This window comes from Tenrec ecaudatus, chromosome 3 (genome assembly GCF_050624435.1).
Source record: "Tenrec ecaudatus isolate mTenEca1 chromosome 3, mTenEca1.hap1, whole genome shotgun sequence".
Classification (NCBI taxonomy): domain Eukaryota; kingdom Metazoa; phylum Chordata; class Mammalia; order Afrosoricida; family Tenrecidae; genus Tenrec; species Tenrec ecaudatus.
This window is the reverse complement of record NC_134532.1, coordinates 77,141,126-77,154,203: the sequence shown is the minus strand read 5'-3', so window position 1 is coordinate 77,154,203 and position 13,078 is coordinate 77,141,126. Positions and strand designations below refer to the sequence as shown.

Below are 13,078 nucleotides of genomic sequence, written 5' to 3'. Positions count from 1 at the left end.
TGTAATCTGAATAGGGTAGTTAATCGTATTATTATAACCAGGATGTTATTGCCTTGTTTTTTATTGTTTCTTTTATGATAAGGAATGTACCTTTCAATGCATTTTTGCTCTTCTTGAAGTTACCAGAATGTTATCATCAATGCTGCACCCTGTAACCCTCCCTAACCCTAAAGAATAGTAACATTAATTTTGTTTTCTGCTTCTGTACACGCTGGCTTAAATCTTAGACAGAGGATAAATGAGTTTTTTGCCTTCAGAGATGGACTGAAATGTCAACGGGGACTGTAATCAAATAATCGCTTTTAGATTCTAGCAGTCCATGTAAAAAAATTATAAAAAAAAAAGATTCTAGCAGTCCAGCTATAACCAAATAAAGACTCTTCTAAATTATCAAGACATTAGTGGCTGTCATTTATTCAAACCCATAACATTTTCTCTTATATCCAAAAGAAATTGTGTGCCTAAAAGCGAAACTGCTTCCTTTTATATTTCAATCAATTCCTTTGCACAATCTCCAAAAAAATCTTTCTGCTTGTTTTTTAAATTGGCAGATTTCTTACCCAGTGGAACTCTAAATTTCACCCAACCACTGAAGTCTCCGAGGAGTCCTGGGAGGTTATGTGCTAAGCTGCGCATCAAAAGGTCAGCAGTTGGAAACCACCAGCCCCTCCCTCGGGGAACACAGGCTTCCTCCTCCAGTAAAGAGTTACAATCTCGGAATCCCGCAGGGGCGGTTCTGCCCTGCCTGACAGGGTCACTCTGAGTCAGAACTGACTCAGTGGAAGTGAGTTTGTTTTCTGGTTTGGCTTGGCTTGGTCTACGGAAGTCTCTGCACTAACTTAATCTCCAAGCCACAAAGGAAACCGGTGTGACGTCAAATTCATGTGCCCGGTTCAAAAAAGCAGATCCGGTCACTGTGCAAGTCATGGTTTCCCACCCGCAGGCTGCCGGAGCGTCAACCACTTTGTAAAGTCGCCATGAATGAGAAGCATCCTGTCTGAAAGCAGATTGTATCCCATCAAAGAACTTCTGCTACAACTCTCTCCTGCTGTCTCCTGAGGCAAGCGTTGCTTAAAGAGGAATCTCAGGATTACAGAGCAGGTGGGAGTTTGGGAGATGTATGCAAATTATGGCATTGAGTGTTGTTGTTTTTTCCCCTAAGCAATAATGTTTTATAAATAAACAACAAAAATAACTAGAAAGGCTAGATAGGCGCTTTCGAGGGCAGTCATTAATGTTACATGAGGGTGTGCGACAACTCAGAAAAACAGGGTAAGAAATCCAAAAATGCAACAGGCGTTGCTAATTTGGACACATAGAAGACAATGGATGCAAAAGCGTGTGTGGTGAGGAAAGCTCATGGTGCCCGGCTATCTAAAGACAGAGCGTCTGGGGTCTTAAAGGCTTGAAGATAAGCAAGCGGCCATCTAGGTGGGACGCAACGAAGCCACATGGAAGAGGCACACCAGCCTGTGCGATCATGAGGTGTAGAAGGGATCAGGTATCAGGTATTGAAGATCCAGAACAAAAAGCATATTGATGTGAATGAGGAGGAGGGCATAGTGGATACCCAAAGCCCATCTGTAGACAATTGGACATGCCCTTATGCCACAAGGAAGAGACGAGCCAGCCAAGGTGCAGTATAGCACCAATGAAACACACGATATTCCCCAGAGTTCTTTAATGCTTTCTCCCCTCCACTCTCATGACCCCAATTCTACCTTACAAATCCAGCTAGATCAGAACATATAGGATTCACAACACAGAGAATCCAAGACAGATAAACATCCTCCAGACCAATAATAAGAGTAGCAATACCAGGAGGGGAATGGGAAGGTTGGGGGCAGAAAGGGGGAACTGATCACAATGATAGTCATATAACTCCTCCCCCCACCCCAGGGGCATGGGCAACAGAAAAGTGGGTGAAGACACTGGTTGGTGTAAGACATGACAGTGGTCAGTGTAAGACCTGAAAAAAAAATTCTAGATTATCAAGGGATAGTGAGGGAGGGAGGGTGGAGGAGGGGGGAAATGAGCTGATACCAAGGGCTCAAGTAGAAAGAAAATCTTTTGAAAATTATGATGGCGACATATGTACATATGTGCTTGACCCAATGGATGGATGGACTGTGATAAGAGCTGTAAGAACCTCCACTAAAATGATTAAAAAAGAAAGAAAGAAGCAGTTTAACAGGTGCAGGTGTTTGTTGTGTTCAAATAAATGGAACGTCAAGAGCATTTTTTAAAATCAGTGAAGACTCAGAAGGCTAGAAAAGGAATCCTAAGTCAAAGAGATTAGCATTTGAAACATTTTTTTAATGCAGCCCAACTTGGGTAAAAGAGAGTTGTGAATCAACACTGTCCACCTTTCAATTCCAGAATACCCCTCTTCCTTCATTACCCAGCAGGCAGTTAAGCCCTAGGTGATAGTAACCTAAGAAAAACGCCTACTGTGTCGAATTGATGCCGACTCACAGCGCCCCTGCAGGATAGAGTTAGAACTGCTCCATGGGGTTTCTAGGGCTGTAAATCTTCACAGAAGCAGACTGCCTCATCGTTCTCCCACAGAGCAGCTGGTGGATGTGTGCCTGGCGGTCCTCTAAGCAGTAAGATGCTTAACCTACTGCGCCACCAGAACTCCTGTAAGATACTAAAAATGCTAGGTTGGTCCAAACCAGCTTATTGATCAATACCAAACACTATCAGCAATAGTAAATGATTGACCTATACTGAAGAGTTGACAATGGAGGGAGCAAGATTTATACCTCAATATAGTTCCAACAATATTTCAACATCCCTGCCAGCCCTATGTGATTAGAAATAGATTCCATGAGAGTAATAACCTTACTCCCAGAAACCTCTATGTATGGGAAGTAGGGTGCCAGGGGAACAGGCAGAGAGAGAGAGAGAGGTGTTATAAAACTTGAGTTAGGAAAGAGATTAATGTTACAGTATTATAGAACTAAGCATTCCGGGGAACACAAGATGATGGCCTGTCTTCCTGTTATTGGGAGCATGTAACCTACAAGGAAACATCAAACGTAACAAGTAACTTGAAGCCAGCAACTGGAACTACTTGCCTTAAGAAAATAAGGATTTAACTCTTGTGGAACAAAGCCCATTTAAACCCACTTGCTAATAATAATCACTAAACTGTACTGTATGGAGTTTAAAAAAAAAGACAGATTGGCCCTTTCTCTTGCTTCCAAATCCTCTAATTTTGATTAACCACAATATCTTCTGGAGAAAAAAAATCAAAATGCCTCTTTGGGAGGTTTTATAAGAATCGGGTCTTTCTGTGGAATTTGGTGTAGATCTGAGCTTTACATATTACTATTTTTCATTATTATATTATTATTTCTCAACCAAACATACATCTTGTCACCATTTCTACATGACTAGCCCAATAACCTTGGCCACATACCTGACATCCTCACGAGCTCTACTCACAATTGATCACCGTAACGAATGGATCATCAAGTATGTGAGTTACATGTGTATAAAACTGTTTTAAAGCATCTTCAACTGTGCTTGAGATTAACCGTTGTCAGTCGAAACTACTATAGGCAATTCTTTATAAGAGTGCTACACTTGATGTGCCCGTTATTAATTGGGCCAAACGTTCATTCAGTTTAACGATGGCTTCTTTGGGAGATAGTTTCATTTCAAGGTTTATGGGTTTTTCCTGGACATCAGCTTCATGGGGTCCTCCAGTCTTTGTGATCCGGTAAATCTGGTTTCCATGCGTGTTTGAAGTTCTATTGAATGCTTTTCTTCCTTTCTATCAGGACTCGTCTGTGGGGTCTGGGCTCAAAATGCTCAGTAATGGGAGCCGGACACTGTCCGTGTCTTCTGGCAACGACTCCTGGGCCTTCTCTTCCTTCAGCTGTTTCCACAGTGGAGACCAATCGTATCTTGGGTGGCTGCTTATTCCAGGGGCCTCTCACTAGAGAGTACATCAGAAACTCCGAAAGCAATGGTAAGCCAGTTGTTTGGATTGACCCAAGTGGGGTTTCTGGCAACAAAATATGTTTGCACTCTGCCTTGGGGAAAACTGCCTTGGAGGCAACAAGTTGCTTCTTCCGGCCCTTCTCAGCCCCACCTTCGCCCCTTCCAAGCGCAGGCTGCTCCGTCTTGTCCAAAGCAAGCTGTCTGCCATCCAGGCTCAGACTTCTGCTGCTGGGATGAATTTCCCCACCTACTTTCTGATATATTCAAAGAAGGTCCTGGTCGCCCACGTATCTCCTTCCATTTCTCCCAGATGAATTCCAGATGGGACCTGCCTCAGCTTCCCCATATGAATTCCAGTTCCCTTGTCCTAGAACCAAATCTATCCATTCATGTCCTAATCACGTGCCAACCACTAATGACTCCCGGGAGCTGCTCGGTGATGCTTTTGTGACAATGCTGCAAGGTCCCTGCTTGCAGATATAATTTTGCTTTGTCTCCAGTTGCCACATACAACTGAACCTTGTATACTTTGACCAGCTGGCCTTCCCTGGGGGACTGGGAATTCCTTTAGCCAGCCCCTTTCCTTGTCCCATCCCAGCCCTTTTCCTTGACCCATCCCAGCAGCTTCCCTTTAGCACCTGGCTGACTGCCTTGCGGCTGATGGAGGTTATTACACAGCACACTGAAGGGTACAAGAACTCCAGGATAGGGAGCACACGGTAAGGTTGGCCTGTGGTCTCTTGCATGTGGACGTCAGTTGCAACACTTCAGTTTCCCAGCCCACCCTCTTTCCTGTCTTGCCCCAGACCAAACGTCGAAATAGAGTACCAAAGGAGATGGGAGGGAAAAGGAGAGGGGAGGGAGAGAGAAAAAAAAAGAAGACAGAAGACGTTGGTGGTTTCAATTTCCCAACCGACTTCCCCCAACTAGCAACCTTGCTCTTTCAGTACTAAGTTGCCACTGAGAACATCCTGCATGTCGTTGGGTTCTGCTTATGCTCAATTTTTCCCTTGAGACAGCCAGGGATGAAGGCCCAGCAGGCAACTTTTCCAAGGCAAAGAGTAGAAAATGTGCTAATTGATGTTGAATGAAAATAACTATTTTATCAGTGAAAAAGCAATCCCCTCTTCTGAGGGTTGAAAACAAGGGACTTCAGCCGGACAGATAAAAAGCCCTTCTGAATTTCCTCTTACTTGACCACAACCCGGCTGCTTGTGAAAAACAACATGAACAATCTGCACATTAGATGAATGGGGTTTTCATTTTTTAATTAATTCTTTACACTACAAATATACATTTATTGTGTTTACATTTTTAAGTTTTAGTATTTTTAATCATTTTATTGGGGGCTCATACAGCTCTTATCACAATCCATACATGCATCCATCGTGTCAACCACATTTGTTCATATGTTGCCACTGTCATTTTTGAAACATTTTCTTTCTATTTGAGTCTTTGGTAACAGCTCATTTTCCATATTCCCTGACCCTCCCTCCCTCTCAGGAGCCCTTGATAATTTATAACTTTTTTTCATGTCTTATACAGACTGCCATGTCATTTCACCCACTTTTCTGTTGTCCACCCCCCTGGGAGGGGCTTAGATGTGGATCATTGTGGTCGGTGCTCCCCTTCGGCCCCCACCGTCCCCTCCTGGTATCACTACTCCCATTATTGTTCTAACAGTGCATTATTGTTCTAACAGTGAAGTGGAAAAAGTGAAGGTTTTTTTCCATTTCTTCTTAGGCCCCAAGGAGACAAGACTCAGCAGATCCCACCTACAAAGGGTAGCGCCTGCTCTTAGTGGGCATGCGACCAGGCCTCTTTCTATGTGCCGGCCAGCCCCAGGGCACAAAGGAGAGCGGTTCTTACATGTGCTTTTAGGTCCAATTAGTGAGTAACTCAGAATAGATGCATCCAGCTCATATTTTAAAAAACAAATGTATTGCCCTTGAGTCCATTCCGACTCCCAGTGACCCTAGAGGACAGAGTGGGACTGCCCCTGTGGGGTTCGACGGAGGGTGGTTTTGAACTGCTGACTTTGTGGTCAGCAAGGCTGGCCTGCGCCACCAGGGCTCCTTAGTCAAGTTCCAAACCAAACTCACTGTCCTTATGTTGATTCTGACTCACAGTGACTGTAGTGTACCAGTCCCCACAATTGAATGGGTTCAAGGGGAAGTTGTGTAATTAAGGGGTAAAATTAAAGAGGCATCATGCAATCGCTCACCTCTGAGACGGCCATGATCTCAGCAGCCAGGTCCATGCAGAGAGTGAATATACTTCTAACCAAGACTTATATAAACTTAGGGGATGCGCAAGCCCCCCTAATTACAGGCAAGCACATGCGTAACAGGAGGGGGTTGTACAAAGGCGTACGTGCAACAGGCGGGGGATGAGCTAGGGGTGTTCACACAATAGGAAGGGGAGGCACTAGAGGTACATGTGTGACAAGATGGGTGGACTCCAAAGTCAAGAGGGCAGCCTACCTTGGTCCTCCCTGAGTTGGCTTGACCTTGTCTTTGACTTCCAAGTGTATAGCCACTGACCTAATGTTAGCAAGCAGCATCTTAGGTGAGTTCGTTAGTTTATTGTATTGGTGAGAACCCATGGTCTAAAGGCAAGGCGATCAATGGGCACCCTGAGGATGCTGAGTGGGCAGCCCACATTGAGTTGACCAGAACCCCACCAGCTGGAGATTTTTGAGCCTGTGAACTGATGTATATTGTTGCAGACTTTATGGATGGCCTGTCCGGATTTGACTTTGCTTATTGATGTAGACTTCACAAGGTTCCAACTGGACTAAAGACTCGTGTCGAAAAATATGATTGTCTTCTCAGAGAACTGGTTTGATGTAAGAGGGCAGTACAGAAACTGGATACTCAAAATTGGAGGGATAAAGGCATGAAGTGGTTGGCTTACAAACTTTCATGGGTTGGGGAACATATGCACAGGATTATAGGATTAAGGCGTTACTTAATTGCAGTTGTGAGGATAAAGAATGATGTACAGGTGCCAGGTTGGCAAGGGGTGGATTGAGTTAGTTTGTTGTGCCAACCTGGCCGATAAACACATGTGGGGTTAATTGAAAGGTGGAGGGATAAATGGCTCAGGAAGCCTCGCCTTTCTATTTCTCAGGACTCTTGCTTTGTGAGGATTCTTGCTTTATCAGGACTCTTGCCTTAGCAGTTCCCTGTTTCAGCTGGCAAGGCTCACTTCCTGCAAGACATACCCGAGGAGAAGCACATGGACCTAACCTGACGCAGCCCTGGGTGCTGGAGCATCCGTGTGGAGAACCCTGCCAGTGCTGAGATGCTAACACATTCACTGACTCAGCTTTCCTCCTGCAGTCAGCATCATTCCGTCTATTTTGTGAGGTGGAGGAGGACTTTGTGGATTGGTGTTGGACATGTGGTTAATGGGTTAATGTTGGACTTGTGGGCTTGGGCAGCACTGGGTTGGGATGTTTCCTTGATGCACACTACCTTTATATAAAACTCCCTCTTATGCATGAGTTTCTGTGGATTTTTTTCTCTAAAGTACCCAGACTAACACATTAGCTTTGGCATATAATGTATGGGGGCAACCTGGGGAATAACCATTCTGTATCCCACAGTGACCTTATCTGACAGGATAGGAAAGCCCCTGTGGGTTTCTAAGACTATAATTCTTTATGGAAGTAGAAATACTCGTTTTCCCTCAGAGGAGTTGCTGGTGGTTTCGAACTGCTGACTTTGTGGTTAGCAGCCCGTCATGTAACCCACGACACCACCAGGGATGCTTAGCTGTAATTTAGTACCAGAAAAAAGGAGCTCCGGTGGTGCTGTAGTTGTAGACTGCTAACCACAGGTTGGTGATTCAAACCCCAAGAGAGGGAAAAACAAGGCTGCCTACTCCCGTAAGGATTTACAATCGGGGAAACCTTCTATAGATAGAGCTACGATGAGTCAGAATTGACTCGATGACAGTGCATTCGGTTAAGTTCCAGAAAAGGATTTGGTGTGAGTCAAGGTCAGTTCAAAATGAAGGCAAATTGATATAGGGCTCAAGGGGACATACAAGTCTTCTGACCTCAGTCCACTAAAGCAAAATAGATTCACAAGGGGGCACAACTTTTTTTATCAATTTAGCCAGGGACTTACTGTGGATGAATCTTCTTACACATATAGGGTGCAATGCTTTGTGTGGGGTCTTTCCGCTTATACTGGATTGTACTGGACACATTATTCTGAAGCTTGAGCAACATGAATGTAAAGCACCACATGTGTCAGGATGTCTACCAGTGCCAGCTGTCATGGACTTCACCCTGACTGAACGGCTACTTCATGTGGGGCAGAGTGGAACTATGCTCTGGAGGATTTGCAGTGCCTGTGATAGTCACTCCTATGTATCAACTTGGGTAGGCTAGGACTCTCACTATGATGTAATTGTGCTCCATTTAGTGATCTGATGTAACGGGAGTTTCCCTGGGAGTATGATCAGAATCTAATATATAGGGATGTTCTCACAACACTCTCTCTCTCTCTCTCTCTCTCTCTCTCTCTCTCTCTCTCTCTCTTTCTCACTCACTCAATTCATCATCATCTGACCTCAGATTCTTGGTGGCAGCAGCCCTGCTATCTAACCTGCCGATGTGAGGCTCATCAGCCCCCTTCAACCACATGAATCAGAAGATACCTCCAGTCTGAGATCTGACCCACAGAGTTGGGACTTGCCAGCCTCCACCAAGGTGTGAACCATTGACTTGATCTAAATCTCCACTGATGTATAGACACACTAAAGGGGTTTTGCTCTGTTAGAGAACCTCGCTTCACACTGGCTGATTTTTCATAGTAGATCACCAGGCATCTGAATTACGATGCTGGTAAAGAATCGTGAAAGTGCCATGCGTGCCAAAAGGACACACAAATCTGCCTCGGAAGAAGACTCCTTCGACTGTCCCTTAGAAGCAATGATGGCAAGACTTTGTCGTACTTACATTGGACATGTTACACACAGAGAGACCAATCCTTGCAGAAGGACATCATGATTGGCAAAGTAGAAAGTTGGCAAAAAGGAGGAAGACCTCCTAGAGGATGGACTGACACCATAGCTACCACAGGGGGCTCTAATAGAATGACTCTTCTGAGGACGCTCCAGGACTGAGCAGTGTGGATTCTGTCAGACAAAGGTTCTTTATGAGTTTGGAGCTATTGATGGCCCCTGACAACAAGGCCATGGAGCTATTTTCTAAATGGATATGGATTTTCTCCATATTTATAATAAAATGCGGGTAACAAACTCTGAGGGAAGTATGTCTGGGTCTTTGTGTTAGTGTAGGGAAACTAGGGAGACAAATCCACAGAAACCCATGTGTATAAGAGAGTTTTATATATAAAGCGTAAGTTTACATTAAGAAAGCATCCCAACCCAGTGCTGCCCAAGCCCATAAGTCCAGCATTAACCCATATGTCTGACACCAATCCACAAACTCTTCCTCAATCTCACAAAACACATGCAATGACACTGACTGCAGGAGGAAAGCCAAATCAGTGAGCGTGTAAGCATCTCAGCACTGACAGGGGTCGCTACACGGCTGCTCCAGCACCTAGGGCTTCATCAGGGTAGATTCATGTGGCTTCCCCTTGGGGATGTCTTGCAGGAAGTGAGTCTTGCCAGCTGAAATAGGGAACTGGCTAAGACAGCTGCACCCTGGCCCAACCATCAGAAAGCAAGAGACCCCAGAACTAGTCACGGAGCCATTTATATCTCCACCCTTCAATTACTCCCACATGTGTTTATTGGCCAGGTTGGCACAATAAACCTTAACTATCTCAGACTTATTCCCTGACTGCTACAGAGGGAATCTAGAAAGCTAGTATTCCACAGTAGGAAAGCCACCACTCTGGTAAGTTAGAGATATAGTCCAAGTATGTTTTCCTGCGTTAATCTATCATTCCCACAGATTCTCCCCTTAAAGCTGTGCTGCCTTAAAGTGAGCACATGGTTGATTCTGTCTCCCTATTGAAGCAGACATTCCTATTTGGTCTATTTCTTCCCGCCGCTACATCCAACCCTTCTCATACCTTCCCCCAGTAGTAGTTAGGCACAGAGGGCTTTATCCCCCAAGCCTGGATTCAATATATTTGCCATAAGCCTGAATTTTTGGCTTGGCTATATTAATTTGGTCATTAAATTTGCCTTGACAGCTTTCAAGGTATAGAAAATAACCATGTTGTCCCTGTGGTTCTTTTGAATTTAACATATAAAACTAAAGGGGGATATAAAAAGACTTTCCCTCAGCGTTGTCTCCCTCAAATATATGCCTAATCTAAGAGGTTGTTTGCCAGCACATGGTGGGAGGTCAGATGCTTAGAGATTTTCTCCCTGTAGGCATTCAGCCACCCAGAGCTATCAGACACTATTGTTCATCCCACCATAGGTGGGTCTCACTCCCTGCTGTTAAGAAAACTTAGAATAGGTCAAGTCTCCAGCTCAAGGGCAATCAAGGTTATGCTCATTTTGAATCTAGGATCTGCCCATCTTGTCACATGTGTACCCCCAATCCCTCCTCTTCCTATTGCATATGGACCCCTAGATCATTCCCCTCACATTACTGTCTGGCCTTTGCTACAACCCCTTCCTGTGACGTAGGTCATCACCTGTTATTAGGGGGCTTGCACACCCCCAAGTATATATAAGCTTTGGTTAGAAAACATCCCTCTCCCTCGTGCTCCTCTCTGGTCTCCGAATCTGCACATGGCCATCAAGCGGGGTTGAGGTGGGCCTGCTACCATGAAATGTATGACTCCTTATTTGCTTTCTCTCCTATCTCTCTTCTTCTCTGTGACTTTACTATCATCTCTACATATTAGTGATATACAATTGCACCTGCCAGGCCTATGATGATTTGTTAGGGGCTGGCTACCCCGACAATAAAATATACCTATCAGGAAAAAAGCAGATCATCAGAGTTCTCAGTTAAACAGACCTGTTCATCTTTCCGCTATGACTTTTAAGGTTTCTGACTCATTGGAAAGACCATCTTCACTCTCAAGATGATTTAAGAAAACAAAGCCAAAATGGCTCCTGTACTTCGGCCTAGTGTTTTTAGAGGAATGCTGTCAACACTGGGATCTCAAGTCAATTGCAGCGTGCTCTGAGTGTGGCATGAAATCAAGATCCAAGTGTATCTTTCAAAAGAAGTCATTTGTCCCCAAACCACTTACTGAGTCACAAATGACTAGATCCTGAAACGATTGCCTTACCCCCTTCCATTCTACCAGAAAATGAATATCAAGAAAGTGGAGGCAGAGGAAAAGAGAAAGGCCTTTGAGGAGATGGATTGACAGGGTGGCTGCAACAATGGGCACAGACAATGGGCACAGCGGTGAGGATGGCACAGGACCGGGCAGTGCTTCGTTCTGCTGTGCAGAGGGCCACTGTGGGTCAAACCAATTCAATGGCACCTCACAGCCACAGCAAAGCCATGAGAAAAACCTGGTCTCTCCTGATAGCATGTCCAAAGTCTACAGGAAGTCTCGCCTTCCTTGCTTTTAAGGAGCATTCTGGCTGTACCGCTTCTTGTTGTATCTTCTATGCCTAGCATATTAGTGGGTTAGAGGATTAATAATTTTTAACAATAAACTTGATGGTGATTATTGTGTTAAAGAATAGGGTGAACCACAGCCACAAGAAGCATTACATAAATCAAGGCACACAAGGTCATTTAACCCGTATTTGTGTTCTTACCAGTGACATTTGAACCGTTTCAAAATAGTCTCAATGGCCTCCACCTGAACTTCGTTCTTGTTTTCACTCATTAGAATCACATCAGTTGTTGTTTTTTTCCCTCTCAAGTAGTCAAATATTATTAACCGGCATGTTTCTATCTGCCAGTGTCTGAGAATGAAACTTCCTTTATTTATTGGAAACATATTCCAGTAATTTGGATTAATGCCTAATTTGTTAATCAAATGTAGCTTTTGGCTCAGTTATTTGTGAACACTTTGGGTAGCGTTGTGATAAGTATACATTAAAAATAACCTCTTCGAAAGGTATTTTCTATAAAGCATGTGGAAATTACATGAATGATATTAGAATAGCATGAAGAAAAACTAAGGGAATTATATTTTTAACAAGCTATTTCACCTCCTAAGCATAGCTTCTCAGCTTTTCAGTGAGGAATTGTTAGAATAGTAAAAGGAGTTAAGTGGCGGGGGGGGGGGGGGGGGGGGGGGGGGGGGGGGACACTGCATCTTTTCAAACCACTGTCAATGGCATTTTCAGAAGCAGACACTCCAAGCTAATATATGATATGCTGTGCTGACTTGCACATTTTGAGAGACAAAAAAAATTCTGTTGCGAGATTGTAAAATAAGGTTTAAAATAGACTTCTTGGGGAAAATAATTAAAGAGCCATTACTGCTGTGTCCTGGAGACTTGTAACCATTTTGAAATTTTTACTGAACACATACATACTTTGCAGAGGATTTTAAACCTAAGCCAACTTTTGTCTAGAAAAAGAAGGATGTTTGTCTCTGGTTTAAAAAAAAAGAGAGATTTCCTTTGAAAAAGAAAGCATATTAAAAATAACAACAAAAGCAAGTCCCAGCCACCCTTAGAACCCCTCTAAACGCTGTGCTTGCCTTTTATCCAGCGTCTTCTTTCTCTAATATTCGAAACAAGCTCATACCTACGTGAGCTACTAGTACGTTACAAGGAATGATGGTCACAGATAATAGGAAGAAAATAAAGATTTCTCTTCTCTGTTTGCCAGATTATCTTGCTATCATAAGTATCTTTTCTAAGTGCTAAACAATGGGTCAAAACTGGTAGATGTAAATTCAAGACGACAGAGTCTCCTAGTTTCCAAACTTTTAAAATAGGGGTTTTTTTTTGTTTGTTTGTTTTAAGTTGGCACATAAAAAATTAGAAGAAGCATACGCTTGTTGAAAAACGTATTTGTTTGGCGTGAGGTGGGTGTGGCAGGCCTGGTGGGGCATGATCAAGGGTAATGTAACTAAGAGGTATAGCTGAAACCCAGGTGGAAACGGAGCATGATAGTGGGACAGGAGGAAAATCAAGGGAAATAAAGGAAAGAGCTGGGAGGCAAAGGGCATTTATAGAGGTCTAGACAAAACCATGTACATAA

The 13,078-nt window shown here is 43.8% G+C and overlaps 1 long non-coding RNA gene across 2 annotated transcripts; it reads left to right on the top strand.

Annotated features, from left to right (window-relative positions):
• The first annotated feature begins 914 nt into the window (after nucleotides 1–914).
• Nucleotides 915–9,161, top strand: LOC142443444 (uncharacterized). Of its 2 annotated transcripts, none has more exons than XR_012783516.1 (3): nucleotides 915–1,101; nucleotides 3,789–3,979; nucleotides 8,540–9,161. It is a non-coding gene; the product is annotated as an uncharacterized LOC142443444 (long non-coding RNA). The 2 variants fall into 2 exon arrangements; XR_012783517.1 differs by lacking the exon at nucleotides 8,540–9,161 and adding an exon at nucleotides 7,084–7,440.
• Nucleotides 9,162–13,078: the final 3,917 nt, after the last annotated feature.